This window comes from Giraffa tippelskirchi, chromosome X (genome assembly GCF_054371585.1).
Source record: "Giraffa tippelskirchi isolate mGirTip1 chromosome X, T2T-mGirTip1v1.2.pri, whole genome shotgun sequence".
Lineage (NCBI taxonomy): Eukaryota > Metazoa > Chordata > Mammalia > Artiodactyla > Giraffidae > Giraffa > Giraffa tippelskirchi.
This window is the reverse complement of record NC_137289.1, coordinates 89109184-89131909: the sequence shown is the minus strand read 5'-3', so window position 1 is coordinate 89131909 and position 22726 is coordinate 89109184. Positions and strand designations below refer to the sequence as shown.

The 22726-nt window shown below is 38.5% G+C and overlaps 1 protein-coding gene and 1 pseudogene across 6 annotated transcripts in view; one reads left to right on the top strand and one right to left on the bottom strand.

Annotated features, from left to right (window-relative positions):
- EDA (ectodysplasin A) overlaps positions 1–22726 on the top strand; it is a 361402-nt gene that overhangs the window by 312792 nt on the left and 25884 nt on the right. The gene's annotated exons all lie outside the window — the stretch shown is intronic.
- LOC145535807 (general transcription factor IIF subunit 2 pseudogene) lies at positions 15195–15944 on the bottom strand (annotated as a pseudogene).

Here is a 22726-nt window from a genome sequence, read left to right as displayed (position 1 = left end):
CACCCTCATCAAGAGGCTCTTTAGTTCCTCTTCACTTTCTGCCATTAGAATGGTATCTCCTGTGTATCTGAGGTTGTTGATACTTCTCCTGGCAATCTTGATTCCAGCTTGTGAATTCCAGCCTGGCATTTCCCATGATGTATTCTGCATATAAGTTAAATAAGCATGGTGACAATATACAGTCTTGTCATACACCTTTCCCAATATTCAACTAGTCAGTTATTCCATGTCCTGTTCTAACTGTTGCTTCTTGACCCACATACAGGTTTTTCATGAGACAGGTAAGGTAGTGTGGTATTCCCATCTCTTTATGGATTTTCCATAGTTCGTTGTGATCCACATAGTCAAAGGCTTTGACATAGTCAATGAAGCAGAAGTAGCTGTTTTTCTGGAACTTCCTTGCTTTCTACATGATTCACCAAATGTTGGCAATTTGATCTCTGCTTCCTCTGCCTCTTTGAAACTCAGTTTGTACATCTAGTATCACATCAGTTGATTTTCTCTTCTCATTCACCTTGTGAATTTTATGGTTTGGGGGATGATGAGTTATTTTATTATATGAGAAAGCTCTTGGTCCTATTTAATTTAAATCTTCTATTTAATCAGGTAGCAGATCTGGTGTGTTCAATTTGGCCTACTTTTGTAAGCTATAATTTAAACAACAATTTCATTTTCTAAAGCCTTACAGTGCTACTCTGGTCGTCTTCATGATCTGGCTCTATTTTAGCTTCTGCTTAATCTCTGCTGGTGCGACCTGTGGGAGTCGAAGTTGCTTCCATGACCCACTCTGTGTCATTAGATAGAAGACCAGGAATGCCAAAACTATATGACAAAGAGTGTTTTCCCTTGCCTATTTCCTGAACAACCAGCACTGGTGAACTCTCCTCATACCTACAGAGGAAGGAATAACCTAACTGGGCTGCTTTATGCTTTTAGGTAGAGTACCAGGCTTCCCAGGTAGCTCAGTGGTAAAGAACCTGCTTGCCAATGCAGGATACAAAGGAGACACGGGTTCGATCCCTGAGTCAGAAAGATCCCTTGGAGGAAGAGATGGCAACCCAATCCAGTATGCTTGCCTGGAAAACCCCATGGACAGAGGAGCCTCGCGGGCTACAGTCCATGCAGTCACAAAGAGTCAGACATGACTGAGCACACACAAACACAGTACCAGGAAATATAGGTTTTTTATGGGTGTTTGCCACTGGGCAGATGTTTAGTAATTCTTGAGCCTGGTTCATCTTCTGCCCCTCATTGGAGGGACAAAAGACATTTTGTACAGGAATGGATTTCATATATTAAAGGCCTCTAATGTAATGCTGATGTGATATCAGACTTTGTGTGATTTTATCATATTGCCACCACTGAATGTTTGTTTACTATTGAACTATCATTTTCCCTCCTTTAAGTCCAATATCTATTGTTTTCCAAGACTACTGTGAAGTTTCAACAGATAGCAAAAACGAACAATTTGGAATCAAATAACCTGAGTTTGTGTCTTAATTCTGCCACTGGCTGTGGGATACTAGATAAGTGATCTTCTCTTCCTTGAGCTTCTGTTGCATTCTTTGTAAAATGGACATACTACCACCCACCCACCCACAGTTAATGTGAAGAGTAAGTGAAAAAATAATTCCAAATTCACTTTATAAAATGATATGGAAAGGGAGTGGCAGTTTTCTTACTCATCTGCTGTTCTCTGTAAGCATTTCTGTTATTGTCATATCTGTACCATGAGCACCCCACTAGATGACCCTATTGTGCTAACCTTTAAAACCCTTGTTCTTAAATTCTAATCCTTGGACTGGTGCCAGGCTAACTACATAAGAATCATCTACAGCTTGCTGTTTAAGTACAGATTCCCTCACTCTAACCCCAGATTTTATTTAGTAGATCTGAGATAAGGCCTAGATTTTTAAAATTCTCTCCAGACAATTCTTCAGATACAGCCAGTTAAGAGATCCACTTTGTCTGAAACAACCCCGTACCTTGCATATGGCAGACAGTCTGGAAATGGTTGTTAAATTAAAGAGATTCTGGAAAAGAGAAATCCATATGACTAAAAGGATAGAAAATTGGACCTTTGGATAGAGAAGAAAGGAACTGGAGTATATGAGACCAAAGAAAAGGGGACATTTCATGGCTATTTTTTATTCCACCGTGGGTTATTTTGAAGACTCAGACAAGTTGTTCTCTGTTTGTGAAATGAACTGAACAATGGACAGTGTATATGATAGCAAGAGAAACTTCCATATATGCCAGGAAGAATTTCTTGACCCTGGGTGGAATTCAGGGTTAAAGCAGATTATAGCAACAGATTGCAAACTAGCCATCCATAATGTTTCAAATTCTTACCCCTCCTAGGTCAAAGGGGACCTAGCTACATGATCTCTTATCATTCTCTTCCACTTCTGTGATTCTAGCTACATCATGAGTCCTTACAAGCAAAGTCTAGTAAATTAAACTAGCAATTCTTGCCTTTTAAAATGCTAGTGATTTTAAGAGTTTTCTTTGAAAAGTCTTATTCAATAGGAATATAAGATTATGAATAACCCTGAAATATTTAGCTATCTATTGAAACTTCTTCACAGTATCAAATAAAATGGGAACAGATGAAACTAGACCAGAGTTTGGTTAGTAGGTAACAGATTTACTGGACTTGCTCATTTTAAAAATTGAGATTATAAACAACATATGTCAAAAATCCTATAAAACTGCTCTGGAAATCATCTTCCTGGAAACCCAAAATCCCTGCTAATGTTCTGAATTTGCTCTTAAGAACTGAAAGATGACATTGTATACATCTGCCACACTGTTTCAAACAATGCTTCTTTGAAACAGAGCTTACTCCCCGTGGGTGTGCATTCAGTAGCAACCCCAAAGTTTCAAACACCTGGTCTCTACTCAGAATGTAATCCATCCAATCCTTTGAGAGAAGACAGCTTTTCTATTTATAAATACAGGTGGTGTTGCTATGAGTTACAGTTTTCTGGAAGTTTTCATGCGTAGTTCATTATTTTAAAGCAAAAGAAAGTCATATGAGAGTGAAATCACCAGATCTTCAGTCTATCCTGAAGGCTAGAGACTTGAGAAGAATCTTAATTGGCTCTTTATTTTTGCTTTCACATATGTAAGTCTCCTGTTGAATCTCTCTGGTCCACTGTTCCCTCTAATGAAGTCATGTTCTGTGCTCAGGGCAGTAATATCCTCAGAAGCAGATGTCTCCCATAAAGCATGACCTCATTCATTGGAATGGGAAGAGCCAGCAGTAGACTTTTGGGATAATGTGGAGGGAAGGGCTTTGTTTAAAAATAGTTTTCTTAAATAACGTGTTCAACTTTTTATGAATTTCTATAAAAAGGCAAATCTAATTTGTTGCTGGTTTTTTGTTAGACTTATTCCTCAAATGCAGAAGGGGCAACCACTAGGCCAGAAGAAACAGTCCTCACAGAGCATAGACACTTCTGTCCAGTTGTTATAGTATGACATATTTGTGTATAAAAGGGTGAAACTTGGACTTTTCCAGATGCTAAATCTAGGCTCTGTATCAGACCCCACTGAATCACAGCCTAGATTTCAGCAAGCATTTTATAACAGTCCTGGAGCTCAGAGGAAATAAACTTAAGTGCCTAGTGAAAGTTACTGACCCAGATGCTCTCAGCAAATTAGGCAAGTGGGAACATTGCTAGAGAAGGAAAGGTAGAGAAAAAGAGTGGACCAATTAGAAAGATGCAGTTTGAAGCAATCCAAACTTGCCCAGGAGGTTGGGTTTTCCAGGTTATTCCTGTTCTAGATGTAGGGCAGTTCCCGAGCACTGACGTTAAAAATTATTAGGAATAACTGAAAGTTATGATATCCTGCACTCTCTGAAAACCTATAACCAGGCCTTATAATCACAGCCCACATGTTCTAGTGTGCTCCCTCTTCTGTTTGTATCCATGCAGAAAGTGAGCATCCTAAGGGAAAAAGATCCAAAGAGTGCATTTCCTAGAAAAAAAGCAAAGATTTTTCCACAAACAGCATCACAAGGAAATATAAGATACTTATCATCTGAGTTCAGTATCTGTAAGTTTAATCACTGCATTCCCATAAGACGTCCGTTTCAGTTACAGTTCAGTTCCGTCACTCAGTCATATCTGACTCTTTCCAACCCCAGGGACTTCAGCACACTGGGCTTCCCTGTCCATCACCAACCCCCAAAGTTTACTCAAACTCATGTCCATTGAGTCGGCGATGCAATCCAACCATCTCATCCTCTATCGTCCCCTTCTCCTCCTGCCTTCAGTCTTTCCCAGCATCAGGGTCTTTTCCAAAGAGTCAGTTCTTTGCATCAGGGGACCAAAGTATTGGAGCTTCAGCTTCAGCATCAGTCTTCCAATGAGTATTCAGGACTGATTTCCTTTTCAGTTGACTGGCTTGATCTCCTTGCAGTCCAAGGGACTCTCAAGAATCTTCTCCAACACCACAGTTCAAAAGCATCAATTCTTCAGCATTCAGCTTTCTTTATGGTCCATCTCTCACATCCATACATGATTACAGGAAAAACCATAGCTTTGACTAGACAGACCTTTGTTGGAAAAGTAATGTCCTTGCTTTTTAATTGCTGTCTAGGTTGGTCATTGGGCCTCCCTCATAGCTCAGTCAGTAAAGAATCTGCCTGCAATGCAGGAGACCTGGGTTCGACTCCTGTGTCGGGAAGATCCCCTGGACAAGGAAATGATAATCCACTCCAGTATTCTTGCCTGGAAAATCCCATGGACAGAGGAGCCTGGCAGGCTACAGTACATGGGGTCGAAAGAGGCAGACACAACTTAGGGACTAAACCACCACCAGGTTGGTCATAGCTTTTCCTCCAAGGACAAAGCATCTTTTAATTTCATGGCTGCAGTCACCATCTGCAGTGATTTTGGATCCCAAGAAAATAATGTCTGTCACTGTTTCCATTGTTTCCCCATCTATTTGCCATGAAATGATGGGACAGGATGCCATGATCTTAGTTTTTTGAATTTAAGTTTTAAGCCAGCTTTTTCACTCTCCTCTTTCACTTTCTTCCAGAGGCTCTTCAGTTCCTCTTTGCTTTCTGCCATGTTTCAGTTACAGTTGTATGTTAAAAAGTGAAGATATGCCAATAGTTCTGTAATATTAATTGATGGTGATACACACTGAAATTATATTTCTTTCTCTAGCTCCTACAGTAGTTGCTTTGACTGGCAGCTAATACTCTTCCAAAGATCAATTTAAGCATGTAACCACCATAAAGCAAATCTTTTCAGGGCAAACCTCCCAGACTTCATTCTTCATGCTCCTTGAGCCCATCCATCCCCTTCCTCCCTCCACACCTCATCTCTCATCCTTCCTTCTGGAGGCAATGACATTGGTACCTTAGATGAAAATACACAGAAAACAAATAAGAAGAGAACAGTGGACTTTTTCCTAAGGTAGCATGGCTGCATAAACTCTTACAAAAAACTGAGACTGTGCATCAGTTGTCCTCAAGGAAGTGCTACAAAACAGGACTAGCTGAAAATGTTTTAAATGAAGGCTCTTGTACATTTTTTTTTTCCACCAGGGAGAAAAACCACCAAAAGACATCCTAGGGGGAAAAAGGAGTTAGGGCTAAATCAAGATATTAGAAAACAAATATTTCCCATGTTATTGTTGTTGTTCAGTCACTAAGTCACGACCGACTCATTTTGACCCCATGAACTGCAGCACACCAGGTTTCCCTGTCCTTCACCATCTCCTGGAGTTAGCTCAAATTCATGTCCATTGAGTTTGTGATGCCATCCAACCATCTCATCCTCTGTCGTCCCCTTCTCCTCATGCCTTCAATCTTTCCCAACATCAGGGTTTTTTCCAATGAGTCAGCTCTTCCCATCAGGTGGCCAAAGTATTGGAGCTTCAGCTTTTGTGAAAGTCCTTCCAATAAATATTCAGGATTGATTTCCTTTAGGATTGACTAGTTGGATCTCCTTGCTGTCCAAGGGACTCTCAAGAGTCTTCTCCAATACCACAGTTCGAAAGCATCAGTTCTTCAGTGCTCAGCCTTCTTTTATGGTCTAACTCTGACATCCATACATGACCACTGGAAAAACTGTAGCTTTGACTATATGAACCTTTGTCAGCAAAGTAATGTCTCTGCTTTTTAATACAATGTCTAAGTTTATCATAGCTTTCCTTCCAGGGAGCAAGCATCTTTTAATTTCATGGCTGCAGTCACCATCCAGAGTGATTTTGGAGCCCAAGAAAATAAAATCTGTCACTGTTTCCACTTTTTCCCCATCTATTTGCCATGAAGTAATGGGTCTAGATGTTGTGATCTATAAACCTACAAAGTGAAAAAGGAGAAGGAATACTTCTCAACACATTTAATGAAACTGGTATAACTTTGATAACAAATCCTTCTAAAACACAGTACCAAATGTAAACTAAAGATGTCTCACATTAAAAATCCTAAGTAAACTACTGCCAAATCAAATCCTGCAAAATAAAGTATAACTTGTCATGATGAAGTAGGATTTGTCCTAGGAGAGCATAGATAGTTCAACAGTACAAAATCTCTTAATATCACTTTACATTATCAACTCAAAACGATGATCAGCTCAGATAGCATTAGATAAAAATTTAATACCTTTTGCTGATAATTTTGAGTAAACTAGGAATAAAATAAAAGAGTATTATTTAATACAATAAATAATTTCTTGGCCTAATAAATAGCATAGTGCATGCATTAGTGCGTGCTCAGTCGATTCAGTCATGTCCGACTCTTTGCATCCCTATGGACTGTACACCGCCATGCTCCTCTATCCATAGGGTTCTCCAGGCAAGAATACTGGACTGGGTGGCCATGCCTTCCTCCAAGGGATCTTCCCAACCCTGGGTTCTAACCCACGTCTCCTGCATCGCCTGCGTTGCAGGCAGATTCTTTACTTCTGAGTCATTGGGGAAATAGCATAGTACTTAATGGCAAATATATTAGAGGCTTTCTTGCCAAAATCAAATCAACTCAAAGATACTCATTATAACTGCTGATGTTCAACATTATTTTTTTAGTTCTCTTTTTTAATTTTTTTTTAATCTGGCTGCACCACACAGCTTGCAGGATCTTAGTTCCCCAACCAGGTATTGAACCTGGGTTCCCTGCAGTGGAACCATGGAATCCTAACCACGAGACCACCAGGGAGTTTCCTTCAACATTATTCTTGAAGTGCTAGCCAATGCAATGAGGCAAGAAACTGAAATAAGAAATGTTAACTATTGAACAATTATACAGACTATCATAATTTTTACAGAAATAATTCTATAGCTAGAAAACCCAAGACAGTTGATTGAAAAGATATGACAAGGTGCCCACGTCTTACATTGCCTGTTTCATGTAGTACAAATGTAGTGTTAAACATCTTGTGTTCAAACAACACTTATGAGTTGAATATAATTGAAAATTAACTGAAAAGAAAAAAATTTTCTACAGGAAGCTATATCCTTCAAGACCATTTCAGAATGTTGCTATGCCTTAGTATTGTCATTCTGAACATCAATTCTTATTAGATTAAAGGTCTTAGTTATTTGAGCTTTCTGTTTGCTTGGTTTGGGGATGGGTTCAATTTATATGCTTATGAAATTTTGCAGAGAACTTATATTTCTTGAGCGCCTAAGGAATATCTTGCATATATTTTTATATTATCTTTTATTATCCTTACAACTCTCTAAAGCAAGTAGTAGTATCCTCATTTTGAGGATACAGCCAGGGAGATAAAGCAATTTTCTCAGTGTCAAACAACACTTAGTAAGTGGTAGAACTGGGGCTTGAATGCAGTTCTGTGGTTTACTGTTACGTATCCAATATTCTTGCAAAGGAAAAAGTATTTCCTGGAACAAAGTTCTGCAGAATACAATGTATAGAACGTGGCGTGCAAGATGGGGGTGGCAATACTGAAAACAGAAAAGGAAGCTAACATTTACCACATTGATGGATAACCTCTGATGCAGGCAGATAGGTATACACTTCTTGGGAAAAAATAAAATTGGGTTAGCCCTTCCTAAATTAAAATATTGAGCAACACTTTCATCCTAGACAGGTTCTAACATAAATGATCAGAGTGTACACAAACTGAGCATTGGAAGTCCCCAGTTTTTCTTATTATAAGAATCCAATGTGACTCAGTTGAACTCTGTCTCTGATTCAGTTCACTTCAGTTCAGTCACTCAGTCGTGTCCGACTCTTTGCAACCCCATGAATTGCAGCACGCCAGGCCCCCCTGTCCATCACCAACTCCCGGAGTCTACCCAAACCTATGTCCATCGAGTCAGTGATGCCATCCAACCATCTCATCCTCTGTCGTCCCCTTCTCCTCCTGCCCCCAATCCTACCCAGCATCAGGGTCTTTTCCAATGAGTCAACTCTTCGCATGAGGTGGCCAAAGTATTGGAGTTTCAGCTTCAACATCAGTCCTTCCAATGAACACCCAGGATCGATCTCCTTTAGGATGGATTGATCGGCTCTCCTTGCAGTCCAAGGGACTCTCAAGAGTCTTCTCCAACACCATAGTTCAAAAGCATCAATTCTTCGGTGCTCAGCTTTCTTCACAGTCCAACTCTCACATCCATACATGACCACTGGAAAAACCATAGCTTTGATTAGACGGACTTTTTTTGGCAAAGTAATGTCTCTGCTTTTAAATCTGCTATCTAGGTTGGCCATAACCTTCCTTCCAAGGAGCAAGTGTCTTTTAATTCCATGGCTGCAATCACCATCAGCAGTGATTTTGGAGCCCCAAAAAATAAAGTCTGACACTGTTTCCACTGTTTCCCCATCTATTTCCCATGAAGTGATGGGACCAGATGCCATGATCTTAGTTTTCTGAACGTTGAGCTTTAAGTCAACTTTTTCACTCTCCTCTTTAACTTTCATCAAGAGGCTCTTTAGTTCTTCTTCACTTTCTGCCATAAGGATAGTGTCATCTGCATATCTGAGGTTATTGATATTACTCCCAGCAATCTTGATTCCAGCTTGTGTTTCTTCCAGCCCAGCATTTCTCATGATGTACTCTGCATATAAGTTAAATAAGCAGGGTGACAATATACAGCCTTGACGTACTCCTTTTCCTATTTAGAACCAGTCTGTTTTTCCATGTCCAGTTCTAACTGTTGCTTCCTGACCTGCATACAGGTTTCTCAAGAGACAGGTCAGATGGTCTGGTATTCCCATCTCTTTCAGAATTTTCCATAGTTTATTGTGATGCACACAGTCAAAGGCTTTGGCATAGTCAATAAAGCAGAAATAGATGTTTTTCTGGAACTCTCTTGCTTTTTCGATGATTCAGCGGATATTGGCAATTTGATCTCTGGTTCCTCTGCCTTTTCTAAAACCAGCTTGAACATCTGGAAGTTCACGGTTCACGTATTGCTGAAGCCTGGCTTGGAGAATTTTGAGCAGTACTTTACTAGCATGTGAGATGAGTGCAATTGTGTGGTAGTTTGAGCATTCTTTGGCATTGCCTTTCTTTGGGATTCAATGAAAACCGACCTTTTCCAGTCCTGTGGCCACTGCTGAGTTTTCCCAATTTGCTGGCATATCGAGTGCAGCACTTTCACAGCATCATCTTTCAGGATTTGAAATAGCTCAACCGGAATTCCATCACCTCCACTAGCTTTGTTCATAGTGATGCTTTCTAAGGCCCACTTGAAGACACCATAAGCACAGCAGCACAATAGGTAGCCATCTTGGACTATTCTGGGATCTGGTTGAGAGTCATGTCGCATAGGTGTTGTTCTCAATGTAACTGCTCTCTGTGGTTTACCTGGTCAACTGTGGTGGCTGCATTCTTCCCCAGTGAAGGGGAACAGGGGACCACCCACACACCCTTAGCAAGACTGAGAAAATTACTTCTGGGAATAACCATCTGTGCTATTGATGGGATTGATCTGCCCACAGGAGGCTAGGATAGCTCTGATGATTTATGTCATGTCCCCAGTCCATGAGGTTGCAAAGAGTCGGACATGACTGAAGTGACTTAGCATAGAAGTTATAACTTAGCATAACTTAGAAGATGAATTCAATCTGAAGCAAGTAGGTTTCAGGAATCAAGAAATGTATTCAAGAGGCAATGTCACAAGATAGTTGGAGACATGATCTGTGACTTAGAAAGTATGATTCTCCATAAGGGTTGAAGCCCTGGAAATAAATATATTCATGAGAGAGGATATAAGTAGAGAAAAGCAAGAGCATAAAGGGTAACCTTTATATTCATAGTAAGATTTCTCTGTTAACCTAGCTTAAAATTTTTACAAAGGCCACATGGCTTCAAAAAAAAAATAGTATTTGACTATTAGAGGCCTCTGTGAAAGGAACTGTGCATGTATCTAAAAGGACCTAGAGGTGTAATGTACTTAGACATTAAAAAAAAAAAAACCTTTAATTGAAGTTCTGCAGCAAAGGTTATCATGCTTTAAGTTGTGTCAACATGCACCGTTCAGTTAGAGGGACCATCCTATGAAGAGGGCTTGAACGCAGGGATAAAGGGTAATGACAAATGCACATCTTACTTGGTTGGGTTGGGAAGCATAAGCAGTAGAGTTACTATAATAACCATTTCTGGTTTCATTTGACATTTTTATGTATGGTCTGGGTGAGATTTTGCAGTGAAATGTCTAAGTTCTCAGATGATGAATCATTTAGTCCAAACACCCATTCAAAGCTCTGCTACTTGCTGACTGTGTGACCCCTGACAAGTTACTTAACCTCTCCTGTCCTATTTCCTCAACTCTAAAATAATGAAATTGGACATAAACGCCTTAGCTAGAAATTCTATAGCTTAGCTTAACTCAGCTCCCTTCTGTATGTCTACAATGAAAACAACACATAATCAAGTTCTTTGGTTGATTAGAGCAACGTTACAGAGTGACGATTATGGGGTCAAGGACCAGAGTAAGCAATTGTTAGACAGAATTATTCACTATACAGAGTTCATTGTAACCAGATTGGCAAAGCACTGTTTCTGCCAGCCATCTGCTGGATCATAAAAATAGCTTTGTTATACAGGACTATCCTTTATAATTGGATTTAACCTGTATCACAGATTTCTTCAGCAGTAAATTTATAAATCTCTTATACAGCATTTTAGAACTGAGGCTCACAAAATTTTAGAGTAAGAGGTCACCTAGTCCTTGCCTATATTTGGCAGAAGGAGAGAGAAATGCAGACAGGTGAAGTGCTTTGCCCAAGGTCAGACAGCTAATAAGTCATAGAGCTATATCTCCAGACAACTAGTCCAGTTCTTTTCTTATACTCAGTTCCTAAAGCAGTCAGAAATACAGCCATTTGAGTCCTCAGGCAAGACCTAGTTTGAAGCTGTTTTGGCAGGCCTGTCAGACACAGATGTGGCTAGATAATAATGGTGATGAGAAATGAATGTGATGATTATAGCTGCTATTTCTTGAGTACCTATATGTTCCAGGCATTGTGCTAAGTACTGTGCATTATCTCACTTAATCCTCCTTACATTTTTTTGAGGTAGTCCCAGTTTTCATAAATGAAAAATTTCAAAAGTGGAGCAACTTGCTCAAGGTCACACTGGTAGTGAATGAGAACTAAAATTCCAACCCAGTTCTGAAAGAATAACAAAGCTCAAGCTTTTTCCACAACCTTAGTATTTACCAAACACTATAATCCAGAACATTAATTCAACAAGAGATAGGTATTTTCAGAAAAAGTTCTGTGGCCAAATGCTGTAATGCATATCCCATTTTGGAGAGTCACACTTCTCATTTGTGTATTAAAAGATGTAAGAACTCTTCAGTGAAGAAACCTGTTTATTTTTCCTTAATCCTAGGTTTCCCTAACTCTTTTTGTCCAAAAATCCTTTTTCTGAGGACATCTGTTAATATCACACAGAACCTGGCACTGCCTGGAACTGTAGTGTAAAAATCACTGCACTAGAACACAGTTCATTCCATTCATCTTTCTAATTCTCTTCAGAGACTCTTGCTCTTAGGCCTGGCTTTTTCATCCTAACCACTAAAGTGACCCAAGACTTGACGTTGCAAAATATTTCTTTAGCAAGAACACATGCTTGTCACTTTGGGAACATCTCTGGTGACATGAAGGAACCTATACTTCATGGAACTTGAGAGACCATTAAGAGTCTGAAATGTCAGCAGTTAGTGGTACTGTTTTTGTGTTTCCTAACTACAGTAATATTTTCATATTTTTGACAATATTTTCAAGTCTTTCCCAAACCAAACCAGAACTGAGCCAGAAAAGTTTCACAGTTGATCATAACTTAAGTCATGTTTGTGGAGCCTGAGGCCCCAGGCATGAGCCCCTGCTGCAAGGGCTAGAGAGGAAATCCTTGGGTGAAAAATGTAAGCCTTCTCACGTCGGAAATACTTTAGAGATTGGGATGTGATGGGGTGGGGTGGGAAGCAACTTGCACAGCTCTACCTTTTCTTGCCTTTTTGTCATGCTTAGAGCAGATGTTGGAACTGAAATTTGGGCTCTGAACATGGGCATTCCATGTGGTTCTCATTCAAAATTCTCACTCTTCTTTGAAGCTAATGGCTTCCATCTTCTTCAAATGTGTTGAACTTCCCACACGTATTTGGACATTCTCTCTGTTTACAATTCTTATGGTGTGAGATAGAACATGAGGTAAACTCTTAAGGTTACAAGATTTGAAGATACAGACTATGTTGAAGGTTGTTTTTCTTTTTTTTTTTTTTTCTTAATAAAAATTTCCAATCCCCATCTGCCAGCCATTATCCTTACTTTCCTCTTTATTGCTTATCACTGAAGAAATGTTGGCTATGTCCAGTTGTCTGATATAACTCTCTATATAAAGTGAGGGAAGCATGAAAGTGGGGAGCCTACTACCTATATAGCCAAAGAATAAGTGAAATTCAATTAACATTTATTGAGAACCTACAATGAGCACATCACTTTCACTTATTTAGGCTGCAAAATAACTGTGTAAATTGATGGGCAATTTTTGATTTTGTTATTGGTATACTTAGCATGACTGACTATGATTCAGTAAAAAGTACAATGAACTAGGAGTCAGAGGAATCTTTGTTCACATCCCAAGTTTACCTTTTCCTATAGTCATTCATTTATTCATTCAACAAACATTGTACTGAGCACCTACTATAAAATATATTAGGTACTGGAGATACAGAGATGAATAAGACATAGCCCTTGCCCTCAAGGAGTTAACAATTTAGTAAGTTAAACAATCACATGATCAGAAAACTGTAATTTGATAGACGTAATAATTTATTATGGGAACACAAAGAATTTGCGGCCTGAGCTGAGTCTTAACAAATGAGCAGGCATTGAGGAAAAGGTGGACTGAAGAAGCGCAGAAGATATGGCATGAAGGAAGGTACAGAGACAAGAGGGAAGGGGAGTAGTATAGAGGATATAGAGCCAGGGCTTGAAGGTCCATGTTGAACTACGTGCAGTTCAGTGTTGCTTTTAAATCGGTGAATATTTTATAAAATTTTTTGTAGTTAATAGACTATGTTTTAGAGCAGTTTTAGGTTTATAGGAACATTTAGCAGAAACAGTTCCCATATACTCTCTTTCCCCCAGCCCTTGGCAACCACTTATCTTTTAATTAATTGTCTCCACAGTTTTGTCTTTTCCAGAATGTCGTACAATTGAAATCATGCAGTAGGTAGCTTTTTCAGACTGGCCTCTTTCACTTAGCAATGTGCACTTAAAAGTTCCTCCATGTCTTTGTGTGGCTTTATAGCTTATTTCTTTTTACTGCTAAATAATATTCCACTGTATGGAGGGACCACAATTTGTTTATCCATTCACCTATTAAATGATACTTTAGTTGCTTCTCATTTTTGGCAATCATGAATAAAGCTGCTATAAACATTAATATGCAGGTTTTGTTTGAATATAAGTTTCAACAATTTTGGGCAAACCTAGAAGTGTGGTTCCTGGGTTGTGTGAAAGTGTTACTTGCTCAGTTGTGTCCGACTCTTTGCAAGCCTATGGACTGTAGCCCACCAGGCTCCTCTATCCATAGGCTCCTCCAGGCAAGAATACTGGAGTGGATAGCCATTCCCTTTTTCAGGGGATCTTCCTGACCCAGGGATCGAACCTTGGTCTCCTGCATTGCAGGCAGATTCTTTACTGTCTGAGCCACCAGGGACGCCCCACTGGATTGTGTGGTAAGACTGTTTCAACTTTGTAAGACATTGCCAAACTTTCTTTCAGGTTGCCTATGCTATTTTGCATTCCCACCTGCACTGAATGAGATTCCTGTTGCCCTTACATCCTTGTCAGCATTTAGTATTGTCAGTGTTTTGTATTTTAGCAATTCTAGTAGAGTGCAGTGCTAGCTCAGTGGCTTAATTTGCATTTCCCTAATGACATTTGCTGTTGAGATCATATGCTTATTTGTAATCTATATATCTTCTTTGGTGAGGTGTCTGTTTCCATCTTTAGCCAATTTCTTAATTGGATTGTTTTCTGATTGTTGTTTTAAGTGTTCTTTTTATATACTGAATACCAGTCCTTTACCAGAGATGTGTTTTGCAAATATTTTCTCCCAGTCTGTGGCTTGTCTTTTGATTAACTTAACAGCATCCTTCTCAGAGCAGAAGTTTTTAATTTTAATTAAGTCCAACTTCACAATTTGTTTCTTTCGTGGATTGTGCTTTTAGATCGCTGCCTAAAAATCCACTGCCAAACCCAAGGTCAAGTAGACTTTTTCATGTTATTTTCTAGGAGGTTTTTTTTGTTTTGTTTTGTTTCAGAATAAGAAACTCTTGAGAGTTTCTGTAGTTGACTGCCTTTTTCCTGCTGTGCCACTCACTTTGAATGTGTATTACCTCAACTCCTCAGAGAGAAACAAGGACGGGCAGTCCTCATTTAGAAAACATTTCCTAATTTTACATTTTTAAAGTTAATATTTAAAAATAAAACCCTTCTTCAACCCCCAGCTGCTAACCCCATCATGAATAATTTGACTTAATACAAGTTAAGTTTATAAATAAATGTGTTCTTTTTCCTCAAAAATCACTTAAGCAACTTTACAAGAATCATTGTTTAAAAAATTTACCTAGAGAAATTAAAGTACCATTTTCCATCTAACACAGATGGTGCTCAAGGATTCACATATCAAGGTCGTTTGCTTAGTGCATCACCCTTTAGTTGTTCTGTTAGCAGTTGGGCTTGAGTCTTCTTAATCACTCTTTTCTTCTCCTTGAGAATATCTGTACTCTGGTTTCAGCTCCTATGTGTTTTTGTGGATCCCTTTTACATTTTGAATACCAATTTCTTTTAAGATTTCCTTCAGGCACAACACAGGCTGTTTTGTGATGTCCACCAAGTCCTTAAGATTATAATATTGATGTTTCTCAAAAGCCAAAACCAGCATGTCTAAAATGTGTTGTTTATCAGTTCAAACTTGTTTTCCATCTTCTTTCTTTTTCCTTGTATATTCTATATTGTATTGATGATTAGCAACAGGTTTGTAATTGGTTGTCAAAACTTTGTCCAGGTGCTGTGGTAGCCTTACAGGATTGGAAGATTCTTCCATTTGTAATCTCTTTAATCGCCGGTGGTTTTCACTGGCAGCAGGTCAGCGTTCGGCTCTTTGTACCACTATTCCTTCCAGTGAAAGCTTATCTGATGAGCTCTGAGTAAACCCTGTTAATGTCTGTCCTCCAACACTTTGCAAGATAAATGCATGTTCTCTAGGAGCACCGACTGAAGATATTTTTCTGCCAATATCGTAAGTATTTGCAAGATCCTCATTCAAAGTAAATGACGCGTTGGTCCTTCCTTGATTTTTGGAAATCCACAGTTTTCCAACTTCACTTCTTTCAGGGGCCTTAGCCCATTGCAGTGACAGATATCAAGGAACCCTGACCAGCCACATTCTAGTGTTCTATTTGTCACCTGTCATGTCAAATTCCCTGCTTTCGGCCATGGATCTGTTGCCAGCAGAGGTGTGCGGGCCAGAGTAGAGGGCCCCAGGAGCTGGGGGCTATGGGGCAAAGGGCCAGAGCAGAGAGCAAAACTGGCTAGAGGCTGACTGTGAAGAGCTGGGGTTCACATGCTGGGATACTGGAAGCCAGGGAATTTCCAGGAGTTTTAGAGTTCTGTGTTTTACACTTAGTTCTATGATCCATTTTGAGTTTATTTTTGTGTAAGGTATAAGGACAGTGTCTGGATGCTTTTTTTTTTTTTTGCATGAGTTGTCCAGTTGTTCCAGCACCATTTGTTGAAAAAGCTATTCTTTCTCCATTGGATTGCTTTGTTCTCCTTGCAGTCCAAGGGACTCTCAAGAGTCTTCTCCAACACCACAGTTCAAAAGCATCAATTCTTCAGCGTTCAGCTTTCTTTAGTCCAACTCTCACATCTATACACGACTACTGGAAAAACCATAGCTTTGATTAGTAAGTAAGTTAATTTGTATCATTTCTTTTTAGATTCTGCCTGTAAGAGATGTCATATATTTCTCCTTCTCTGTCTGGCTTCACTTAGTAAGACAAGGTCTTACTCTTACTCTAGGTCTATCCATGTTGGTGCAAGTGGTATTATTTCATTCTTTTCAATGGCTGAGTTATTATTCCATTGTATATGTGTATCACATCTTGTTTATCCATTCCTTTGTCAATGGATATTTAGGTTGTTTCCATGTCTTGGCTATTGTAAACAGTGCTGCAGTGAACACTGGAATGCATGTATCTTTTTGAATTATGGTTTTCTCCAGGTGTATGCCCAGGACTGGGATTGCAGAGTCATGTAGTAGCTGTATTTTTAGTTTTTTAAGGAACCTCCATACTGTTCTCCATAGTGGCTGTACCAATTTACATTCCCACCAACACTGTAGGAGGGTTTCCTTCTCTTCACACCCTTTCCAGCATTTATTGTTTGTGGATTTTTTTTTGATGATAGCCATTTGGACTGGTGTGAGGTGATGTCTCTTAGTTTTGATTTGCATTTCTCTAATAATTAGCGATGTTGAGCATCTTTTCATGTGCCTGTTGTATGCCTTTTCTTTCTTGTCTTACCTTATTGCATTAGCTGGGAGCTCCAGTGTGATGTCAAAAAGGAGTGGTCAGACGGGACATTCTTGCCTCATTCTCAGTCTTAGAGCGAAATCATCTAATTTCTCAGCATAAGTATGATATTAGCTATAGATTTTTGTAGATTTTTTATCAAATTGATCAAATTTCTCTCTTTTCCTAATTTGACAAGAGCTCTTATCATGAATGGATATTGGATTTTATCAAATGATTTTTCTGCATCTATTGACAATGATCATATGGTTTTTCTTCTTAAGCATGTCGCTGTGTGATGGATTAAGTTAGTTTTTGAATATTAAATCAGCCTTGTGTACCAGGAATAAATACCACTTAGTTGTGCTGTATAATTTTTGTAACATTGTTGAATTTGACTTGCTAATATTTTGTTGAGGACTTTTGCAACTATTTTCAAATGTTGACGATTTTTGCAACTATTTTCTGTAGTTTTCCTTTCTTTTAATATATTTGACTTTGGTATTAGGCTAATGCTAGCTTCATGGAATGAGCTAGAAAGTGTTCCGTCTGGTTCTATTTTCTGCAAGAGGTTGTAGAGAATTATTATAATCTCTTCCCTAAATGGTAAAATTCACCAGTGAAACCATCTGGGCCTGGTACTTTCTGTTTTAAAAGGTTATTAATTGTTCATTCAATTTCTTTAATATATATAGGCCTATTCAGATTATATAGTCAATTTCTTTAATATATACATGAGTTATCATTTGTAAATTGTATTTTCAGATTATATATTTCTCCTTATATGAGTCTTGATAGATTGTGTCTTTCAAATAATTAGCCAGTTTCATCTAAGTTATCAAATTTGTGAGCAGATTTGTTCATGGTATTATTTTATTATCCTTTTAATGTACATTAGATTGGTAGTAATGGCACTTCTTTCCTTTCTGATATTAGTAATTTGTGTTTTTTCTCTCCCTTTCTTGGTTAGCCTAGGTAAGGGTTTATTGATATTATTCATCTTTTCAAAGAACCAACTTTTGGTTTCATTTATTTTTTTTCATTGCTTTCTTGTTTTCAATTTCATTTCTTTTACTTTGATTTTTATTTTTCTTCTCTTGGGCTTACTCTGAATTTAATTTGCTCTTCTTTTTCTAGTTTCCTGAGGTGGAATCTTAGATTAAATATTTTCCAAAATCATTTTGATCTTTTTTCCTGTTGTAATCCATATGATTTTCCAGCTACTTTCTGTTACTGATTTCTAGTTTAATTCCATTGTAATATGAGAGTACAATTAATATGATATCTATGCTTTTAAATTTGCTAAGGTATGTTTTATGACACATAATGTTAATTTCAGTGAATGTTCCACGTGAACTTGAGAAGACTGTATATCCTGCTATTGTTGGATGAAGTATTCTATAAATGTCAGTTAGATACTAGTTGATTAATGGTATATTCAGCTCAGTATATCCTTACCAATTTTATCCTGCTGGATATTTCAGTTACTGATCAAGGGATGGTGAAGTCTCCAAGTATAATAGTGGGGTCGTCAGATTTTGCCATAAGATTAAAGGATCTATGTCATGGAAAATTGACCCCTCTATCACTATATAATGCCTCCCTTCATTCCTGATAATTTCCCTTCCTCTGAAGTCAACTTTGTCTGAAATTAGCTTGCTTTTGATTAGTGTTAGCATGATATATCTTTCACCATCCCTTTACTTTTAATCTGCCTTTGTCTTATATTTAAAGTGTATTTCTTACAGAAATAGTTGGTTATTGGTTTTTTATCTACTTTGACAGTTTCTGTCTATTAACTGGTATATTTATTCCATTCAAAGTGATTATTGAGGGACTTCCCTGGTGGTCCAGTGGATAAGACTTTGGGCTCCCAATGCAGTGGGCTTAGGTTTGATCCCTGTTCAGGGAACTATATCCGACATGCTGCAGCTAAGAATTTGCATGCTGCAACTAAAGATGCTGCATACTGCAACTAAAGATCCAGCATGGCACAGTGAAGATTGAAGACCCCAGGTACTGCAACTAAGACCCAGTGCAGCCAAATAAATAAGTAAGTAATAGGAGAGAACTGAAGAAATGTTTTTTTTATTTTAATTGATTATTGATATAGCTAGTTAATATATACTATATTTGTAACTTTTTGTATTCATTGACCATTTCTTTGTTTCTTTTTCTGTCTTCCACTCTTTTTCTGCCTTCTCTGGTTTTAATCAAACATTTTATATTGCTATGATTCCATTTTCTTTCCTCTTTCATATCAGTTATACTTTAAAAAAGTTTAGTGGTTGCCCTAGAGTTTGAAATATATATTTATGACTTATCCAAGTTTACTTTCAAATAATATTATACCACTTCACAGGTAGTATAAGTACCTTATAGCAAAGTATTCCCAATTCCTCCCCTGCATCCTTTATAGCACTGCTGTTATTTGTTTCACTTATTCATAAGCTATAATCACTGAATACATCTTTGCTATTATTATTTTGAGTAAACTATTGTCTGTTAAGTCAATTAAGAATAAGTAAAATAAAAGATTTTATTTTACTTTTATTAAGTCCTTCTCTAATATTCTTTCTTTATGTAGATCCAAGTTTCTGACCTATATAATTTTCCTTTTCTGAAGAACTTCTTTTAACATTTCTTATAAGACATGTCTCCTGGCAACAAATTCAATCAATTTTTGTTTGAGAAAGTCTTTATTTCTGCTTCATTCTTGAAGAATAATTTTGCTGGATACAGAATTATAGCTTTTTTTTTCTTTAAACACTTTAACTATTTCACTGCACTCTCTTGCTTGAATAATTTCTGAAGAGAAGCCAATGTAATTTTTTTTTACCTTCTTTTTTTGCCTTCTTTAAAAATTGTCTCTTTGTCTTTTATTTTCTGCAGTTTGAATATGATATGCCTAATGGTCAGCATTTTGGTATGTGTCCTGCTTGATATTCTCTGAGTTTCCTAGATCTAAGGTTTGGTGTCTGTCATTACTTTTAGAAAACTCTTATTTGATATTACTTCAAATATTTCCTCTATTCCCTCCTCTCTCTTCCTTCTTCTGGTATTCCTGTTATGGCTGTATATCCCATTTGTAATTGTACCACAGTCTTTCGATATGCTATTCCATCTTTTTCATTCCTTTTTTATCTCTAAATTTCATGTATGAAGTTTCTATTGACATCTTCAAGTTCACTAGCTCACTAATAGTGAGTTATTGTTGTTGTTGTTTAGGCTAGCCAACTTTATTTTTTAATTGAATTTATTAAAACTTAAAAAAATGTTCACCCATTTCTCCTACCCCCTCCCCCAAACTTCACCTCTGGCAGCCACCAAACTGTTCTTTGTATCTATGAGCTTGGTTGGTTGGTTTGTTTGTTTATCTATTTTTTCAGTTCAGTTCAGTTGCTCAGTCATGTCCGACTCTTTGCGACCCCATGAGCTGCTGCACACCAGGCCTCCCTGTCCAACACCAACTCCCGGAGCCCACCCAAACTCGTGTCCATTGAGTCGGTGGTGCCATACAACCATCTCATCCTCTGTTGTCCCCTTCTCCTCCTGCCCTCAATCTTTCCCAGCATTGGGATCTTTTCAAATGAGTCAGCTCTTTGCATCAGGTGGCCAAAGTATTAGAGTTTCAGCTTCAACATCAGACCCTCCAATGAACACCCAGGACTGATCTCCTTTAGGATGGACTGGTTGGATCTCCTTGCAGTCCAAGGGACTCTCAAGAGTCTTCTCCAATTCCACAGTTCAAAAGCATCAATTCTTCGGCGCTCAGCTTTCTTCACAGTCCAACTCTCACATCCATACATAACCACTGAAAAAAGCATGGCCTTGACTAGATGGATCTTTGTCAGCAAAGTAATGTCTCTGCTTTTTAATATGCTATCTAGGTTGGTCATAACTTTCCTTCCAAGGAGTAAGCGTCTTTTAATTTCATGGCTGCAATCACCATCTGCAGTGATTTTGGAGCCAAAAAAAATAAAGTCTGCCACTGTTTCCACTTTTTCCCCATCTATTTGCCATGAGGTGATGGGACCAGATGCCATGATCTTAGTTTTCTGAATGTTGAGCTTTAAGCCAACTTCTTCACTCTCCTCTTTCACCTTCATCAAGAGGCTCTTTAGTTCCTCTTCACTTTCTGCCATAAGGGTGGTGTCATCTGCATATCTGAGGTTATTGATATTTCTCCCAACAATCTTGATTCCAGCTTGTGCTTCCTCCAGTCCAGAGTTCCTCATGATGTACTCTGCATATAAGTTAAATAAGCAGGGTGACAATATACAGCCTTCACGTACTCCTTTTCCTATTTGGAACCAGTCTGTTGTTCCATGTCCAGTTCTAACTGTTGCTTCCTGACCTGCATACTGGTTTCTCAAGAGGCAGGTCAGGTAGTCTGGTATTCCCATCTCTTTCAGAATTTTCCACAGTTTATTGTGATCCACATAGTCAAAGGCTTTGGCATAGTCAATAAAGCAGAAATAGATGTTTTTCTGGAACTCTCTTGCTTCTTCGATGATCCAGCGGATGTTGGCAATTTGATCTCTGGTTCCTCTGCGTTTTTTAAATCCAGCTTGAACATCTGGAAGTTCACGGTTCACGTATTGCTGAAGCCTGGCTTGGAGAATTTTGAGCATTATTTTGCTAGTGTGTGAGATGAGTGCAATTGTGCAGTAGTTTGATCATTCTTTGGCATTGCCTTTCTTTGGGATTGGAATGAAAACTGACCTTTTCTAGTCCTGTGGCCACTGCTCAGTTTTCCAAATTTGCTGACATATCGAGTGCAGCACTTTCACAGCATCATCTTTCAGGATTTGAAATAGCTCAACTGGAATTCCATCACCTCCACTAGCTTTGTTTGTAGTGATGCTTCCTAAGGCCCACTTGATATCACATTCCAGGATGTCTGGCTCTAGGTAAGTGATCACACCATCGTGATTAACTGGGTCATGAAGATCTTTTTTGTATAGTTCTTCTGTGTATTCTTGCCATCTCTTCTTAATACCTTCTGCTTCTGTCAGGTCCGTACCATTTCTGTCCTTTATTGTGCCCATCTTTGCATGAAATATTCCCTTGGTATCTCTAATTTTCTTGAAGAGATCTCTAGTCTTGCCCATTCTATTGTTTTCCTCTATTTTTTAATTCCACATATAAAAGAGATCATATTGTATTATCTGTCTGACATATTTCACTTAGAATAATGCCCTCAAGGTCATCTGTGTTGTTGTCCATTCTTTTTTGTGGCCAAGTAATATTCCATTGGCTTCACTGGTGGCTCAGTGGTAAAAAACCCACCTGCCAATGTAGGAAACGTGGGTTCAATCCCTGGGTCAGGGAGATCCCCTGGAGGAGGGCCTGGCAACCCACTCTAGTATTCTTGCCTGGAGAATCCCCTGGACAGAGGAGCCTGGTGGGCTACAATCCACAGTGTCACAAAGAATCAGACATAACTAAAGCAACTTAACCTGCATGCACACACACATGCTCCTTTGTATTTCTGTGGTATCAGTTGTAATATCTCCTCTTTCATTTCTGAGGCTGGTTCTGATGCTTGGTTTATCACTCCAGACTATATTTTTAACCTTTACTATGCCTTGTAATTTTTGACTGAAAACCAGACATGATTTACTGGATAAAAGAAACTGAGTTAGGTAGGCCAGTAGTGTAAAGGTTTTATGTTCAGCTGAGAGTTAATCTGGGCTTCCTAGGT